At 40.0% G+C, this 18400-nt stretch overlaps 1 protein-coding gene across 1 annotated transcript in view; it reads right to left on the bottom strand.

The window, feature by feature from the left end:
* KCNK1 (potassium two pore domain channel subfamily K member 1) overlaps window positions 1–18400 on the bottom strand; it is an 80452-nt gene that overhangs the window by 29868 nt on the left and 32184 nt on the right. The gene's annotated exons all lie outside the window — the stretch shown is intronic.

Raw genomic sequence — 18400 nt, 5'->3', positions numbered from 1 at the left:
CTACCATTTAGGACATACAAGCTAACAGGGTGAATAGTTAAACTATATATTTGTTAACTTTTAAAGTTGATGCCACCTTTGGATAAGTAACACAACCAAAAGAATTCCTTCATGAGTGGGGGTCCTGCTTCTACTGGGAGCAGGGGTGGCAACTCCTTGTTTTTGTTCACAATTTAGAACACAGTCTGCCAAGCATTATTTTCTGTAATTTTTATGATAAATAATAATCATAAAATACAATACTTAGTATTCTAACTGCATATCCCTCTCCTGCCCTGCAGCCACTAAGAATCTCTGCTCCTAACAAATGCTGAGTCTATCAGCCTAACAAATAGAACCATTTAAAATGTAAAATGTTTCCTGCTCCTCAAATGACTGGATTTATTTTTAATCCAGAGTTTCCTGAAACAACATTACATTCTAATCATTCCATTGTACCAAAAAAGGCGAACTCCTATTGTGCAGGTGTTATAGCAGGTTTTATACAGATGATATCCCATCATTGTCAGACCCTGGGAAACACCCTTCTGAAAGGTCCCATTGAAGACTTGATGATTCTGTGCCAAACAGAAATTTTAATTTGAAAGAGCTGAGAGGCTTGCTGGAAAAAAACAAGGATGAACACTGAGAGGTGGGCAGAAGTGGTGCTGAAGTGGCTCCATGAGTGTTTCAAAGTCTTTTTGTTTCCACTTCTCCTCATTCTCATCTCGCTATGAAAATGGCGGTCAGCAGAAGAAAGCTCCGCTCAGGACACTCCCTCACCTCCACACTGTGAAATGACCCCGTGTAAGGCTGGGGGTTGTGGCCATGCAGATTCATATTAAATTCGGGCAGACAGTAAAGGAACTGTGGAGTCAGAACACTGTGAGCCGTACCAATTTATTGGAGGCTCACAAAGGCAGGCATGCAAAAGAAGAAAAACCAAAGGAAAACTTGCTTTTCACAGTGGAGGGCAAGGGATCAGGAAATGAACCACATCTCGTAATGGTGGTGCAGGATCTGATCTCATCGCCTCTCAGGGGAAGCACTTATACCCTAACAATAGTGCTGTCACGTGCTCATGCACTAATTGCACAAAGTGCTTGCAGCTGGAAAACCAGCAAGCACGCCTCACACAGCTGTTTTTCCCATACCCTGCCTTTCTCTTCTGTGCCTGAAGCTAGCTTTCGGCCAGGGCATGAGCTCCCAGCCCTACTCACTGACCCAAGGACACAGCCCAGCAAGTCTGCCTTCTTCCATGAACACTGTTACTCTCCTCTTTGTAACATAAACTAACCTTCCTGATCAGCCTCTTCCCTGACAGCTGCTGCCCATTTTTCTGTTCCTTTCTTTTACAGCAGTTTTAGGTTCACAGCAAAACTGAGGAAGGTACAGAAATTTCCCACATACCTCCAGCCCCCACACATGCACACTGTCAACATCTCCCACCAGATGGTCCATTCGTCACAAGTACATGGACCTACAGTAACTCATCATCACCCAGAGTCTATACTTTACATTTGGGTTCATTCTTGGTGTTGAACAATCTATGGGTTTAGACAAATGTACACAGACATGAATCCATCATTACCACATCAAAGAGTAGCTTCACTGCCTAAAAATCCTTTGTCATTTCCCCCACTCCAGAACCCCAAAGGAATTCCATTTTAAAGAGTTTGCCTAAACAGCGAACAGGTTGGACCAGAGAACCACTTACATTTAAACACTCTTCCTTTGGAGCTAGACCAGGGGGTAGAAGCCTTGAGGACCAATGATGCTTATAATATATCCATTTAACTTAGCAAAGAAACAATTCTTCCTACTGTACTTTAAAGTCCATCTGGAAAGAACAGTCACTGCTTACCCAGATGTCTCAGCTGGCCACAACACAAACTGAGAAACGGCATCAGGCATCCGTCTGCTCTCAAGAGAGGATACTGATTTCTGTTAATCAATTTGAAGAAAGTGTAAGTACAGAGTCATCAGCATTAGCAAAGGTTTCCAAGTGACCCCAGTCGGAGGCACTTAGTAAAGTTAAAGTCACCACATGCAGGGCATTGAGTGGCCATCACTGATGCCCGGCCCTCAAACATGGGTGACTCTCTTCAAGAGCTTCCCAGGGCTGTCAGGATCCCATAATCCCCTCCCCTAACTGCTTCTGCTTAAACTAGACTCTGGCCTCAATGCCACATCTGCACTATTGTGGTGATTAAAGCTTGCCCTGCTGCTCTCTACATGACTGTTTCAACAACCAAAGGGAATACTTGTTAGCAGAGGCAGATTAAGGTTGGTTGAGGTCCTGGGTGAAGAAGATTGGGCTCCTTAAAAAAAGAAGAGACACAGAAAAATAAAAATACATGTTAACCATATTTTTAAATAAATAAAAAATATGTACTATTAATGTTAAAATTGCACATACATAACCAAACTTGGTGTCATTAGAAAAAAGTGTAAAGTTAGGGATTTGTGGAGACCTTCAGAAGTTGGGGCCCAAGGTGCACACCTGGTGTTACCACCATTAAATCCACCTCTGATTGTTAGTGAGAGCACTTAAAAAATTGAAAACCAGGGGGCAGCAAGATGGCAATGGAGTAGTACCAACTTCCACCTTCCAGAACCAAAATGGAATATATACAACTTAATTTTAAGAACCATCATCTGGAAAAACCAACTTTGGACTAAATGAAGAGGACTCTTTAACCAAGGAACACTGAAGAAGCCACACTGAGACTGGTAGGAAAAGTGGAAACGTGGAAAGGGCTGCCCAGCTCCCGGGAGCGAACAGCAGCCTAGACAGACTCCCATGGCGAGAAGTGAGTTTAGTGGAGACGGGAGGGTCCTGAGTCCCAGAAACAAAACCCCAGCCTGCAGCCCCAGAGACTAGAAGAAGCATATAAACAGTATTTAGATACAAAACAAGCCAGGATACTGTTAGTGAGAAAGAGACAGATTTCTCAGATCCAGAATTCTCCTTAAAGGGACCGAGCAGGAAACTTCTTTCACACCACTCACCCGGGGGGATAGAGAGAGATAAGAGGACCAGAGTAGCAGGGAGAGATAAGAGGACTGGAGTAGCAGGAAGAGTGTAATCTAGGAGGCCCAGGGAAAAACACTTTGAGGGGCAGCCACCCTAACCCCTGGGCTGAATCACCCCCCAAATCTAAAGTGAGTATTTCCCCTGGAACCAGCAATACCAGCAAAGAGAAGCAGGACACCAGCCAAACAAGCTATCCCGCAGCGCTCAGAGCAGAGTTGCTTGGAAGGAGGGAGCATTCAGGAATACAGTATTGAGTGCTAGGGTCTGAGCTGCAGAGCCCCAACCCACAATGCTAAGGTCTCGCCAGAGGGCAGGTAGTGGCAGTGGCGGAATGCGGAAGCGCAGTCCAGTCTGCGGGGGCAGAAACGGGCCGGCCATGACTGAGGGCCAGCCTGAGCTCAGTCTTACCTGGCAGGGGTGGAAGGGGCACACAAAAGCGGTCCAGCCCGGCTGCAGGGCCAGGCAAGCAAGAGCAGTACCTGCAATCCTGTGCCTGCAATCCTGCCCGCAGGGGAAAGGTGAAAGCCTGGGAACTGCAGAGACCGGCGCTCAGTACTGACACACAGCCCTGCCCACCCCATGGAGCAAGAGCTTGCGGCCGGATGCGCAAGCACAGATCAACCCATGGGGGTGGAGCGAAAGCCCGGGAATAAGCAGAGACCTGCGGTTAAGCATAGGTGCGCAGCTCTGACTGCAGTGACAAGGCTTGCAGCCCCGGGCATGATGCGCAGCCTCATCCGTGGCAGCAGGGTGAAGGCTGAGGCCGGCTGGGAATTGTAGACCAGGAAATGTGAACACAGCCCCTCCCGTGGAGGAGAGGAGGAAACCACAGTGACAGCGGACAACTAGCTACACTGGGCCAGTGCCAGCAATGCCCATACCAAATGCTCAAGAAAGCGGCAGAGGGGGTGGAGACCAGCAGACTGACCACACCTAGGGAATACAGAGGCCACACCCATTGGACTCCAGTGGCCATACCCTTCTTATACACAGACAAAGTGGGAAGGCAGAGAAATGCAACCCAAATGAATCAAGAGAAATTTCCAAAAAAGGACTTGAACGAGTCAGATATAACCAAATTACTGGATGCACAGTTTAAAACAGGGGTCTCAAACTCGGGCCCACAGGCCGCATGTGGCCCGCCCACCAATTTTGAGTGGCCCGCAGACTGGCCCGCAGACTAATCCACGAAGTTTGATTAGTCTGCGGGCTGCACAAAATTGGTGGGCGGGCTGCATGCGGCCCGCGGGCCGCGAGTTTGAGACCCCTGGTTTAAAATAATGATTGTTAGAATGCTTAAAGATCTTAGAACAACAATAGATGGACATAACGAACACCTAAATAAAGAGATAGCAAGTATAAAAAAGGACATTGAAATAATAAAAAAGAATCAGCCAGACATGACATATACAATATTAGAAATGAAGACCACAATGGAAGGAATTAAAAGCAGGATGGATGAAGCTGAGGATTGAATCAGTGAGTTAGAGAACAAGATAAACGAAGGCACAGAGGCAGAGCGGCAAAAAGAAAAGAGGTTCAGAAAGTCTGAGGAAATTTTAAGATAGCTCTGTGACAACATGAAGAGAAATAACATCCGCATTATAGGGGTTCCTAAAGGAGAAGAGAAAGAATAAGAGATAGAGACTTTGTCCAAGCAAATCATAGCTGAAAACTTCCCTAAATTGATGCAGGGAAAAGTCACACAAGTTCAAGAAGCACAAAGAATTCCATTAAAAAGAAACCTAAAGAAATCTACACCAAGACGCATCATAATTAAAATACCAAAGCTAAGAGATAAAGAGAAAATATTAAAAGCTGCTAGAGAAAAAAGGCTATCACCTACAAAGGAGCCCCCATAAAGATGACATCTGACTTCTCAACAGAAACACTTGAGGCTGGAAAGGAATGGCAATAAATATTCAAAGTAATGCAGAACAAGAGCCTACAACCAAGACTACTTTATCCAGCAAGGCTGTCATTTAAAATTGAAGGAGAAATAAAAAGCTTCCCAAACAATAAAACACTCAAGGAATTCATTACAACCAAACCACTACATAAGGTCACTACATAATGATAAAGGAAGCAATCCAACAGGAAGATATAAACATTATAAATATCTACACACCTAATATAGGATTACCTAAATATATAAAGTAGACTTTGATGGATATGAAGGGCGAGATCAACAGCAATACTATAATAGTAGGGGATTTCAATACCCCACTAACATCACTGGTTAGATCCTCAAGAAAGAAAATTAACAAAGAAACAGCAGACTTAAAGGACACACTAGATCAGGGTTTGGGAACCTATGGCTTGCGAACCAGATGTGCCTCTTTTGAAGGTTGCATCTGGCTCGCAGACAAATCTTTAAGAAAAAATATAATAACGTTAAAAATATAAAACATTCTGGCCCTGGCCGGTTGGCTCAGTGGTAGAGCGTCGGCCTGGTGTGCAGAAGTCCCGGGTTTGATTCCCGGCCAGGGCACACAGGAGAAGCGCCCATCTGCTTCTCCACCCCTCCCCCTCTCCTTCCTCTCTGTCTCTCTCTTCCCCTCCCGCAGTGAGGCTCCATTGGATCAAAGATGGCCCAGGTGCTGGGGATGGCTCCTTGGCCTCTGCCCCAGGCGCTAGAGTGGCTCTGGTCGCAACAGAGCGACACCCTGGAGGGACAGAGCATCGCCCCCTGGTGGGCAGAGCGTCGCCCCCTGGTGGGTGTGCCGGGTGGATCCCGGTTGGGCACATGCGGGAGTCTGTCTGACTGTCTCTCCCAGTTTCCAGCTTCAGAAAAATACAAATAAATAAATAAATAAATAAATAAAACATTCTCATGTATTAAAATCCATTCATTTCCTACTGCTCATGTTCATGGTTGCGGGTGGCTGGAGCCAATAACAGTTGTCCTCTGGGACAACACAAAATTTTTATTGGATAATGCGTAATGTACATGGGTCATTGTATGGCTCTCACAGAAATATATTTTAAAATATGTGGCGTTCATGGCTCTCTCAGCCATAGAGGTTCCCGACCCTGCACTAGACCAACAGGATTTAATAGATATCTTCAGAACCTTTCAAAGCAGCAGAACATACATTGTTTTCAAGTGCTCATGGAACATTCTCTAGGATAGACCACATGTTAGGGCACAAAAGTGGTCTCAAAAAATTTAAGAAGATTGAAATCATATCAAGCATTTTCTCTAATCAAAATAGCATGAAACTAGAAATCAACCACAACAGAAAAACTGAAAAATACTCAAACACTTGAAAATTAAATAGCCTGTTATTAAATAACGAATGGGTTAACAATGAGATCAAGGAAGAAATAAAAAAATTCCTAGAAACGAATGATAATGAGCATACAACAACTCAAAATTTATGGGACAAAGCAAAAGCAGTACTGAGAGGGAAGTTCATAGCATTACAGGTTTACCTTAAGAAGCTAGAAAAAGCTCAAATAAACAAATTGACCCTGCATCTGAAAGAACTAGAAAAAGAATAGCAAGTAAAGCCCAGAGGTAGTAGAAGGCAGGAAATAATAAAGATCAAAGTGGAAATAAATGACATAGAGGCTAAAGAAACAATACAGAGGATCAATGAAACTAGGAGCTGATTCTCTGAAAAGGTAAAGAAGATCGATGAACCTTTAACTAGACTCACCAAGAAAAAAAGAGAGAAGATTCAAATAAATAAAATTAGAAATGAGAGTGGAGAAATAACAACTGACACAACAGAAATACAAAGGATTGTAAGAAAATACTATGAAGAACTATATCTCAAAAAATTAAACATCCTAGATGAAATGGACAAATTCCTTGAAACATATAATCTTTTAAAAATTAATCTGGAAGAATCAGAAAACCTAAACAGACAGATTACAACAAATGAGATTGAAATAGTTATCAAAAAACTCCCAACAAACAAAAATCCTGGGCCTGATAGCTTCACAAGTGAATTCTACCAAATATTCAAAGAACTAACTCCTATCCTTCTCAAGTTATTTCAAAAAATTCAATTGAAGGAAGACTTCCAACCTCCTTTTATGAGGTGAGCATAATTCTGATTCCAAAACCAGGCAAAGAAAACACACACAAAAAAAATTATAGGCCAATATACCTGATGAATTTAGATGATAAAATCCTCAACAAAATATTAGCAAACCAGATCCAACAATATATGAAAAAATCATACACCATGATCAAGTGGAATTTATTCTTGGGAGGCAAGGCTGGTACAAATATTTGTAAATCAATCAATGTGATTCAACACATAAACAAAAGGAAGGAGAAAAACCACATGATAATTTCTTTTCTTTTTTTTATTTTATTATTACTTTTTAAAATAATTTTATTTTTTTAATGGGGCGACATCAATAAATCAGGATACATATATTCAAAGATAACAAGTCCAGGTTATCTTCTTTCAATTATGTTGCATACCCATCACCCAAAGTCAGATTGTCCTCCGTCATCTTCCATCTAGTTTTCTTTGTGCACCTCCTCCTCCCCCTTTCCCTCTCCCTTCCCCCCTCCCCCTCCCCCCCCCCCCCAGTAACAACCACACTCTTATCAATGTCTCTTAGTTTCACTTTTATGTCCCACCTATGTATGGAATAATGCAGTTCCTGTTTTTTTCTGATTTACTTATTTCACTTCATATAATGTTATCAAGATCCCACCACTTTGCTGTAAATGATCCGATGTCATCATTTCTTATGGCTGAGTAGTATTCCATAGTGTATATGTGCCATATCTTCTTTATCCAGTCATCTATTGATGGGCTTTTTGGTTGTTTCCATGTCCTGGCCACTGTGAACAATGCTGCAATAAACATGGGGCTGCATGTGTCTTTACGTATCAATGTTTCTGAGTTTTGGGGATATATACCCAGTAGAGGGATTGCTGGGTCATAAGGTAGTTCTATTTGCAGTTTTTTGAGGAACCACCATACTTTCTTCCATAATGGTTGTACTACTTTACATTCCCACCAACAGTGTATGAGGGTTCCTTTTTCTCCACAGCCTCTCCAACATTTGCTATTACCTGACTTGCTAATAACAACAGCTCCTTTTTTATACACACACACCAAGTTACAATTACATGGTATTAATCATTGCTTCTGTTTCACTATGTTTACATGTTTCCAGATAACAGTTAATTTATATCTATAAACTACAAATCAGGTGGCAAATCATTCAAAGTACAATTAAAAAATAACTTGAATAGCGATGACATCGGTAAAAGCTTTTAAAGGATTAGTACTAACTAATAACTCAACTTTACTGTTGTTGTGAGTCAAAGGGCAGAGAGAGATTAACTGACAAAATCATTAAGGACTAGCAAAGGACCACCGCTTGCTCAGGCAAGTGGCCTTGAGTTTATGCAGTGTCCTAACTTTTCTCACAAGATAACAAAAGGCTTGCTTATTAAGAAATTGTCATAACATCAAGAGTAACTTTTGCTTAAAGATATATAGCGTGCACCTGCAAGATAGCTTAGTAGCAACATAATATCAGAAGGCATTAATTGCTATTGCTTCTATGGATTTTTCCATATTCCTCTTTATTATCTGAACGAAAAACCTTGGGAAAGTATATAAATTTCATGAGAATGTCGCACTGAGAAAGCCCAGTAACTGCCTTTAGTCATAAAACAAGTCTCTTAACAAAACATTCTTACTAGCCAGCTGCACTCCTATCCAAGGCCACACAACAGGCCACTCCACTCCACTTTACCTAAGATTCTAATGTCTAGTTAAACTTTATTTATTTACTATATTCATATACTAGTAAATTCTAACTATATTCTTCTTAGAGTGTTCCACTATTTGCAGATCAAATAAGCAAAAAGAAAGGAAAGTTTCTCTACTCTATCACATGAAAAAGCTAGGGAGGAAAAATGATGAATTAAGTGAAGGCCAAAAGGTGCTCTGTGCACAGCCACTGCCTTCTACCCATTCACAAGTCACAATCTATTTTTTCTTACATGATTAAGAAGAAATTCTCCTACAAACTTAACCCTTTACAAGGGATATCATAGCCAGCCTCTTATGTTTACGAGCCCAGATCAAGGGGCTTACAGGCTTTTCTGTGGAACTTACACCTTCTGTCTCATTTCCAAAGAAATTACTACAAATCTACAGGGAAAGCACGGTACTATTATCCCTGTGCCACGAATAATAGCACACACCCAGAAAAAGGGGGGATATAAGGCCAGATTAATTCAAAAGATTAAAAGGGGAGGTATCGTTGTGCCTTTCCTTGCGGTGACTTTGTCAACCCGCAGCTGTTGGTCTTTACTGCGGTGACTCTATCTTCTTTTGCTGTGACTTTGTCAACCAGCAGTTGTGGATCTTCTTCTGCTGTGACCTAGTTAGCCAGCATTAGTGGATCGGCTCCCGACACTTTAGGATTGCTTTGGCTATTCAGGGTTTTATATAGTTCCATATAAATCTGATGAGTTTTTGCTCTATTTCTTTAAAAAATGGCATTGGAATTTTGATGGGAATTGCATTAAATTTGTATATTGCTTTGGGTAATATGGTCATCTTGATTATATTTATTCTTCCTAACCAAGAACAAGGAATATTCTTCCATCTCATTATATTTTTTTCGATTTCTCTTAACAACGGTTTATAGTTTTCATTATATAAGTCCTTTACATTCTTTGCTATGTTTATTCCTAAGTATTTTATTTTTTTTGTTGCAATTGTGAAGGGGATTATTCTTTTGAGTTCGTTCTCAGTTGTTTCATTCTTGGCATATAGAAAGGCTATTGACTTCTGTATGTTAATTTTGTATCCTGCGACCTTATTGTATTGGCTTATTGCTTCTAGTAGTCTTTTTGTGGATTCTTTGGGGTTTTCGATGTATAGGATCATATCATCTGCAAAAAGTGATACCTTTACTTCTTCTTTTCCGATATGGATGCCTTTTATTTCTTTGTCTTGCCTGATTGCTCTGGCTAGAACCTCTAGTACCACATTAAATAAGAGTGGAGAGAGTGGACAACCCTGTCTTGTTCCTGATTTAAGGGGGAAAGCCTTCAGTTTAGTGCCATTTAATATGATGTTAGCTGATGGTTTATCATATATGGCCTTTATCATGTTGAGATATTTTCCTTCTATACCCATTTTGTTGAGAGTCTTAAACATAAAATTGTGTTGTATTTTATCGAAAGCCTTTTCTGCATCTATTGATAAGATCATGTGGTTTTTGTTCTTTGTTTTGTTGATATGGTGTATTACATTAACCGTTTTACGTATGTTGAACCATCCTTGAGATTCTGGGATGAATCCCACTTGATCATGATGTATTATTTTTTAATAAGTTGTTGTATTCGATTTGCTAGTATTTTGTTTAGTATTTTAGCATCTGTATTCATTAGAGATATTGGTCTGTAGTTTTCTTTTTTTGTGCAATCCTTGCCTGGTTTTGGTATAAGGGTTATGTTGGCCTCATAAAATGTGTTAAGAAGTATTGCTTCTTCAATTTTTTGGAAGACTTTCAGTAGAATAGGAACCAAGTCTTCTTTGAATGTTTGATAAAATTTGCTGGTATAGCCGTCAGGGCCTGGACTTTTATTTTTTGCGGAGGTTTTTAATGGGTTTTTCTATTTCTTCTCTACTAATAGGTCTGTTTAGGCTTTCTGCTTCTTCTTGACTCAGTCTAGGAAGGTTGTATTGTTCTAGGAATTTATCCATTTCTTCTAGATTGTTGAATTTAGTGGAATAAAGTTTTCATAGTATTGTACAATAATTATTAGTATATCTACAGTGTCCGTGGTGATTTCTCCTCCTTCATTTTGGATTTTGTTTATATGAGTTCTTTCTCTTTTTTCCTTGGTAAGTCTTGCCAAGAGTTTGTCAATTTTGTTGATCTTTTCAAAGAACCAGCTCTTTGTTCTATTAATTTTTTCTATAGTTTTACTGTTCTCAATTTCATTTATTTCTGCTCTGATTTTTATTATCTTCTTTCTTCGGCTGGTTTTGGGTTGTCTTTGTTCTTCTTTTTCTAGTTCCTTAAGGTGTGAAGTTAAGTGGTTCACTTGGGCTCTCTCTTGTTTGTTCATATTCTCCTGAAGTGATATGAACTTCCCTCTTATCACTGCTTTTGCTGCATCCCATAGATTCTGATATGTCATACTGTCATTTTCATTAGTCTGTATATATATTTTGATCTCTGCACTTATTTCTTCTTTGACCCATTCATTTTTTAAAAGTGTGTTGTTTAGTTTCCACATTTTGTGGGGGTTTTTTCCTATTTTTTGCAGTTAAATTCTAGTTTAAAGGCTTTATGATCAGAAAATATGCTTGGTACAACTTCGATTTTTCTGAATTTGCTGATGTTATTTTTGTGGCCCAACATATGGTCAATTCTTGAGAATGATCCATGTACACTGGAGAAAAATGTATACTCAGTCACTTTGGGATGAAATGTCCTGTAGATGTCTATCATATCCAGGTGCTCTAGTGTTTTGTTTAAGGCTACTATATCTTTGTTGATTCTCTGATTGGATGACCGATCTAGAGCCATCAGCAGTGTATTGAGGTCTCCAAGTATGATTGTATTTTTGTCAGTTTTTGTTTTAAGGTCACTAAGTAGCGGTCTTATATATTTTGGTGCTCCTTGGTTTGGTGCATATATATTAAGAATTGTTATGTCTTCTTGATTCAGTGTCCCCTTAGCCATTATGAAATGGCCATTTTTGTCTCTGAGTACTTTTGTTGTCTTGTAGTCAGCATTATCAGATATGAGTATTGCTATGCCTGCTTTTTTTGGGGATGCTATTTGGAGTATTGTTTTCCAGCCTTTCACTTTGAATTTGTTTTTATCCTTGTTACTTAGATGAGTTTCCTGTAGACAGCATACAGTTGGATTTTCTTTTTTAGTCTATTCTGCTACTCTGTGTCTTTTTATTGGTGAGTTTAATCCGTTTACATTTAGTGTAATTATTGACACTTGTGAGTTCCCTATTGCCAATTTATAGATTGCTTTCTGTTAGTTTTGTGTCTTATTTGATCCTTCTCTTTCGTTTTTCTATCTTTTGTTTTTATTTGCTTGTATTCCACACATCTTTCCTCTGTTGCTATCTTTTTCATGTGCTTCTTTGGTGGTTTTTTCAATGGTGGTTACCTTTAAGTAATGAAAAGGGTTCCTACCCTGTTCATTGTAGCGCACCATTTTGTGAGTACTTTTGCACTCCATCGTCCTTTGCTACTGTTAATCTCCATCCTCTCCCCCCCTTTCTTTTTGTTGTTGTCACAGTTTAAATTTGGTTTTATTGTGTTCTTCTTGGAGCATCTACTTGTGGCTTTGTTTTTTTTTTTGTTCTTTGTATCTGATTGGAGAAACCCCTTTAGTAATTCCTGGAGTGGGGGTTTTCTGATGATAAATTCCGTCATCTTTTCTGTATCTGTGAATGTTTTTATTTCTCCTTCATATTTGAAGGATAGCTTTGATGGTTATAGGATTTGTGGCTGAAAGTACCTCTTTTTCAGGACTTTAAATATTGGGGTCCACTCTCTTCTACCTTGTAGAGTTTCTGCTGAGAAATCTGATGATAATCTAATGGGCCTTCCTTTATATATTGTATTCTTCTTTTCCCTGGCTGCCTTGAGAATTTTTTCTTTGCTGTTGGTTTGTGCCAATTTCATTATGATGTGCCTTGGAGTAGGTTTGTTGTGGTTAAGAAAACGCGGAGTTCTGTTTGCTTCATGAATTTGAGGCTTTAGTTCTTTCCACAGGCTTGGGAAGTACTCATCTATTATTTGTTTATGTTCTCCATTCCATTTTCTCTCTCTTCTCCCTCTGATATACCTATTATTCTTATGTTATTCTTTCTGATGGAGTCAGATAATTCTTGTAGGGCTATCTTGTTTTTTTTAATTTTTGATTCTTTTTCTTCTTCTCTCTGTTGTGCCTCAAGTTGTTTGTCTTCTATTTCACTAATCCTCTCTTCTATCTGGCCTGTTCTATTAGCTAAGCTTGTTACCAAATTTTTCAGCTGGTGAATTGAGTTTTTCATCTCTGATTTGTTTTTATAGTTTCAATTTCCTTGGAAATATATTCTTTGTGTTCACTGAGTTGTTTTCTGAGCTCCCTAAATTTCCTTTCTGTGTTTTCTTGTATATCTCTCAGTATTTTTAGGATTTCTATCTTGAACTCTCTGTCATTTAGCTCCAAAGTTTCCAATATATTAAATTTTTTCTCCATAGATATTTCCTCATCTATCTGTGTTACCTCTCTTTCTTTTGTATTCATGATATTTGATTTTCTCTTCCTTAATGGCATCTGAGGGTGGTTTTGTTGATAGTATTAATGAGATTTAATAAAGAATAAAAATTTAAAAAAAAAATCAAAAAAGATGTGTTTTTTAAAATTAATAATGAAATAAAGAAAAATAAATAAAATAAAAATTAAAAAAAGGTAATTATTCCCCTCCTCCTTTTTTCCTCTCCTCTCCTCTCCCCTTTTTCTTGAGAAAATTTTGTGGTGAACTGTGTGTTATATTGTATTAAATAGAACAAACAATGCCTGTAGTGGAGGGCTGAATTGGGGAAAATTAATAAAGGGGCAAAAAAAATAATAAAAATAAAATAAAAAAATAAAAAAGGGGGTTATGGACCCACAAAAACAAATAAGGAAAATATTTGGATCAAGAATAAAATGATTTGCGTTTAGGTGTGGGTTGACTAAGAGTTATGATGAGAGGAATAAGAGGAAAACAGGAAAATGGGGGGACAAATTAAAAAATTACTATTGTATTTAGTGGAACAAGAGCTTGATAAAATGGAGAGCCAGGGATGGGAGAATGCTAGTGAGTTAAAAAAGGTGAAGTAAAAACCCCCCTAAATGCCACAAACATAAGTTTGAGTCCCAGATAAGACAATTTGTTCGTTATTGAGGTTTGAATGAGAGGAGACGTAAAGGAGAAAGGAAGAAACTAATATAGAGGGAGAAAAGAAAGAGAGAGAGAAAGAAAAAGAGGGAACCACTAAAAGAAGAAAAAAGAAAAAAGAGGAGAGAGAGAGAGACAGAGAGAGTGAGTTAAGGGTTTTGGAGTGCAATCCTCATAGAGACAAAGGAAGAAGAAAGAAAAGATAATGGGAGATGTAACACATATGGGTAGTGTAGTTCAAGGAGAGGAGAAAGTAAGACCAGTAGAGAGTTAAACGACCAAATTGGAGGAGGAAAAAAAAATCAAGGATGAAAATAAGAGAAACAAACGACCAAATATAATAAAATGGGATAGGTTATAAATTCTGCGGATTATTCTTGATTTTGAGAGGTTATCTTCTTGCTTTTTCTTTTCTCTCCCTCTTCCTGGTCGGTGAATCTGTACCCTGGGTTCTGCCCCTTTGGCACGCTCAGGTAGAGGTTTGCAGTTGATAAGTCTCTATGACGATGTCATGTATTGTGCTTTAGTCACGTTGGCAGTCAAGGCTCATTAGCATTTATAGGCTCCAACAGTGAGAGAGTCCATGTTCCTGGAGCCTCTTTCCTAGTCTTTCCTTTTTCAATTAGTAGCCTAATAATCCAGCTATGGGGTTGCTGCTGCCTCTGCCTGGATAGTAAGAGGCTCAAAGAGCTGGCCACTCCCCACTCTATTCCCACTCAGCACAGGGCTCTGGGTAAAGCTCAGTTAGTCAGAGCTGCTAGCAAAATCAGCCGGGGCATCCGCCCACTCAAAGACCTCTGGCTCTGCCACTCTGTCCGGTATCACAGAATTGGAGGAAATTCTCGCTCACTGTCTGCACGCGCAGACCAGGATGTCAGGCCGGAAGTCTCACCCTCTGAGTGAAACCCCCCACCCTCACTGAAAAGTTCCAGCATTGGAATTGGCTCTCGCACCATCCCCGTGTGCAGCTTTTTCAAGGCGCTGGGGCGGCCTGAGATTCCACTTTCGGCCCACACAAAGGCCCCTGACTCTGCCCCTCTGCAGGATAACAGGGGCTCCCAGTCCTGAGGTGCTGGGAGGAGTCTCTTGCCCACTCTCCATGTGCACTGACCAGGATATCAGGCCAGCTGCCTCACCCTCTGAGTGAAACCTCTCCCGCACGGACAAGTTCCAGCATTGGAATTAGTTCTCGCTCCCTTCCCGTGCGTGGCTCCCTCAGGGCGCTGGGGCAGCCCGAGATTCCGCTTTTGGCCCACACAAAGGCCTCTGACTCTGCCCCTCTGTGGGATAACACGGGTGGGCACTGCCGAGGCACTCGGAGGAATCTCTCGCTCACTATCTGCACGCGCCGACCATGATATCAGACCAGCGGCCTCACCCTCTGAGTGAAACCCCTCCCGCACGGAAAAGTTCCAGCATTGGAATTAGTTCTTGCTCCCTCCCTGTGCACGGCTCCCCCAGGGCGCTGGGGCGGCCTGGAGATTCCACTTTCAGCCCACACAAATGCCTCTGACTCTGCCTCTCTGTGGGACAACACGGGTGCACACTCTCGGGGCTTTGGAAGGAATCTCTTGCCCACTATCTGCGCGCACCGACCAGGAGATCGGGTAAAATGGCTGCCCCGCTTGTCTTTCTTTGTCTGGGTTTGGCGCGAGTGTTAGCTGTATTGCCCGGGTTGTCACAGGAACAGTTTTTCCTTGGCTTGGATCTCCGTGCCACAGCCTGGTTCGGCCGTTTGTGCCATGGCCTGGATCTATTCACCCCCTTTGCCCACCTTAGTTTCTATATTCTCAGTTTCCAGTGAAAGCCGCCCTGTTTAGGTTAGTGAGGAAGGCGGAGCATTTCTTACTCCCTATTTCCTTCGGGGTTTGATTATATATTTAGCCAATTTTTTGCTCGATCATACCTTCGGGTGTATTGTGAAACATCTGGAGGCTCCAAGGATAGATTTTTCTGTTTCTGGTTGAAGATCTTGTTGAGTTTTGGGGGAGATTTATAGGTATCACTTCCTACCCTGCCATTACTCTGACGTCATCTCGATAATTTCAATAGATGCAGAAAAAGCATTTGATAAAATCCACACCCATTCATGATCAAAACTCTCAGCACAGTGGAAATACAGGGAACATACCTCAACATGATAAAGGCCATCTATGACAAACCCACAGGCAACATCATACTCAATGGGCGAAAATTGAAAGCAATCCCCTTTAGATCAGGAACAAGGCAGTGGTGCCCCTTTTCACCACTCTTATTTAACATAATTTTGGAAGTCCTAGCCACAGAAATCAGACAAGAAGAAGAAACAAAAGGCATCCAAATTGGAAAAATAGAAGTTAAACTATCTTTATCTGCAGATGATATGATACTGTACATAGAAAACTCTATAAAGTCTTAGTCAAAAAACTACTGGACCTGATAAATGAATTCAGCAAGGTGGCAGAATATAAAATTAATACTCAGAAATCAGAGGTATTTTTATACACCAACAATGAACTGTCAGAAAAAGAAATTAAGGAAACAATCTCCTTCTCTATTGCAACCAAAAAAATAAAGTACCTAGGAATAAATTTAACCCAAAGAGATTAATGACTTGTACTTGGAAAATTATAAAACATTGATAAAAGAAATCAAGGAAGATACAAACAAGTGGAAGCATATACCATGTTCATGGTTAGGAAGAATAAACATCATTAAAATATTTATATTACCCAAAGCAATTTATAAATGCAATGCAATACCAATTAAAATACCAATGACATACTTCAAAGGTATAGAAATAATATTCTAAAAATTTATATGGAACCAAAAAAGAACACGAATAGCCTCAGAAATCTTGAAAAGAATAAAGTGGGAGGTATCACACTTCCTGATATCAAGTTATACTACAAGGCCATTGTACTCAAAACAGCCTGGTACTGGCATAAGAACAGGCATATCGATCAATGGAACAGAACAGAGAACCCAGAAATAAACCCGCAGCTTTATGGACAACTGATATTTGACAAAGGAAGTAAGAGCATACAATGGAGTAAAGACAGCTTCTTCAACAAATGGTGTTGGGAAAATTGGACAGCTACCTGCAAAAAAATAAAACTAGACAAGCAACTTACACCATTCACAAAAAATAAACTCAAAATGAATAAAAGACTTAAATGTAAGCCGTGAAACCATAAGCATCTTAGAAGAAAACATAAGCAGTAAGCTCTCCAACATCTCTTGCAGCAATATATTTGCTGATTTATCTCCATGGGCAAGTGAAATAAAAGACAGAATAAAAAAATGGCACTATATCATACTAAAAAGCTTTTGCACAGGCAAAGACAATAAGAACAGAATAAAAAGACAAGCTACACAGTACGAGAACATATTTGACAATACGTCTGGTACGGGGTTAATAACCAACATTTATAAAGAACTTGTAAAACTCAACACCAGTAAGATAAACAATCCAATCAATAAAATGGGCAAAAGAAATGAATAGACACTTCTCCAAAGAGGACATACAGATGGCCAATAGGCATATGAAAAAATGCTCAACATCACTAAACATTAGAGAAATGCAAATTAAAGCCACAATGAGATATCACCTCACACCATTCAGACTGGCACTCATCAAAAAAACAACACAGAATAAGTGTTGACGAGGATGTGGAGAAAAGGGAACCCTCCTGCACTGTTGGTGGGAATGCAGACTGGTGCAGGCATTGTGGAAAATAGTATGGAGATTCCTCAAAAAATTAAAAATGGAACTGGCTTTTGACCCAGCTATCCCACTTTTAGGAATATACCCCAAGAAAACCATAGTACTGTTTCAAAAGGAGCAATGTAACCCCATGTTTACGGCAGTATTGTTCATAATAGCGAAGATCTGGAAACGGCTCAAGTGTCCATCAGTGGTTGAGTGGATTAAACAGCTGTGGTACATATATATAATGGTATACTATGGGGCCATTAAAAAGAAGGAAATCTTACCTTTTGTGACAACATGGATGGACATGGAAACTATTATGTTAAGTAAAATAAGGCAGGCAGAAAAAGAGAAATATATGACCTCACTCATTTGAGGAATCCAATGAACAGTGTGAACTGAGGAACGGAATTGAGACAGAGGAGAGATCAAAGGGACCAAAGGAAAAGCGGACAGAGGGAAAGGGGATGATAGGATGAGATAAACCTGAAGGGAAGGGGGAGGGCGTTATAAGGAGGGAGGCAAGGGAAATGTTGAAGGGAATATGGGTGGGGATGCATTCAGGGCAACACTAGAATCTATGAAAACACAATAAATTAAAATAAAAAAATTGAAAACCAGTATCAAAATGTAAATATTCTTATTGCATGTATATAGCTTTTATTGTCCCTTTCTTATCTATTCATTGTGGTTGCTAAACACCTGCATTCACAATTTCTTTTGCCCAGCAGCACACAAGTAACAAATCAAAGGAACTATTGTTTTGCTGGACCAATGGCTGCTCTCACTGCCC

Source organism: Saccopteryx bilineata, chromosome 1 (assembly GCF_036850765.1).
Source record: "Saccopteryx bilineata isolate mSacBil1 chromosome 1, mSacBil1_pri_phased_curated, whole genome shotgun sequence".
Taxonomy (NCBI): domain Eukaryota; kingdom Metazoa; phylum Chordata; class Mammalia; order Chiroptera; family Emballonuridae; genus Saccopteryx; species Saccopteryx bilineata.
This window is presented reverse-complemented; position numbering and strand designations above follow the sequence as displayed.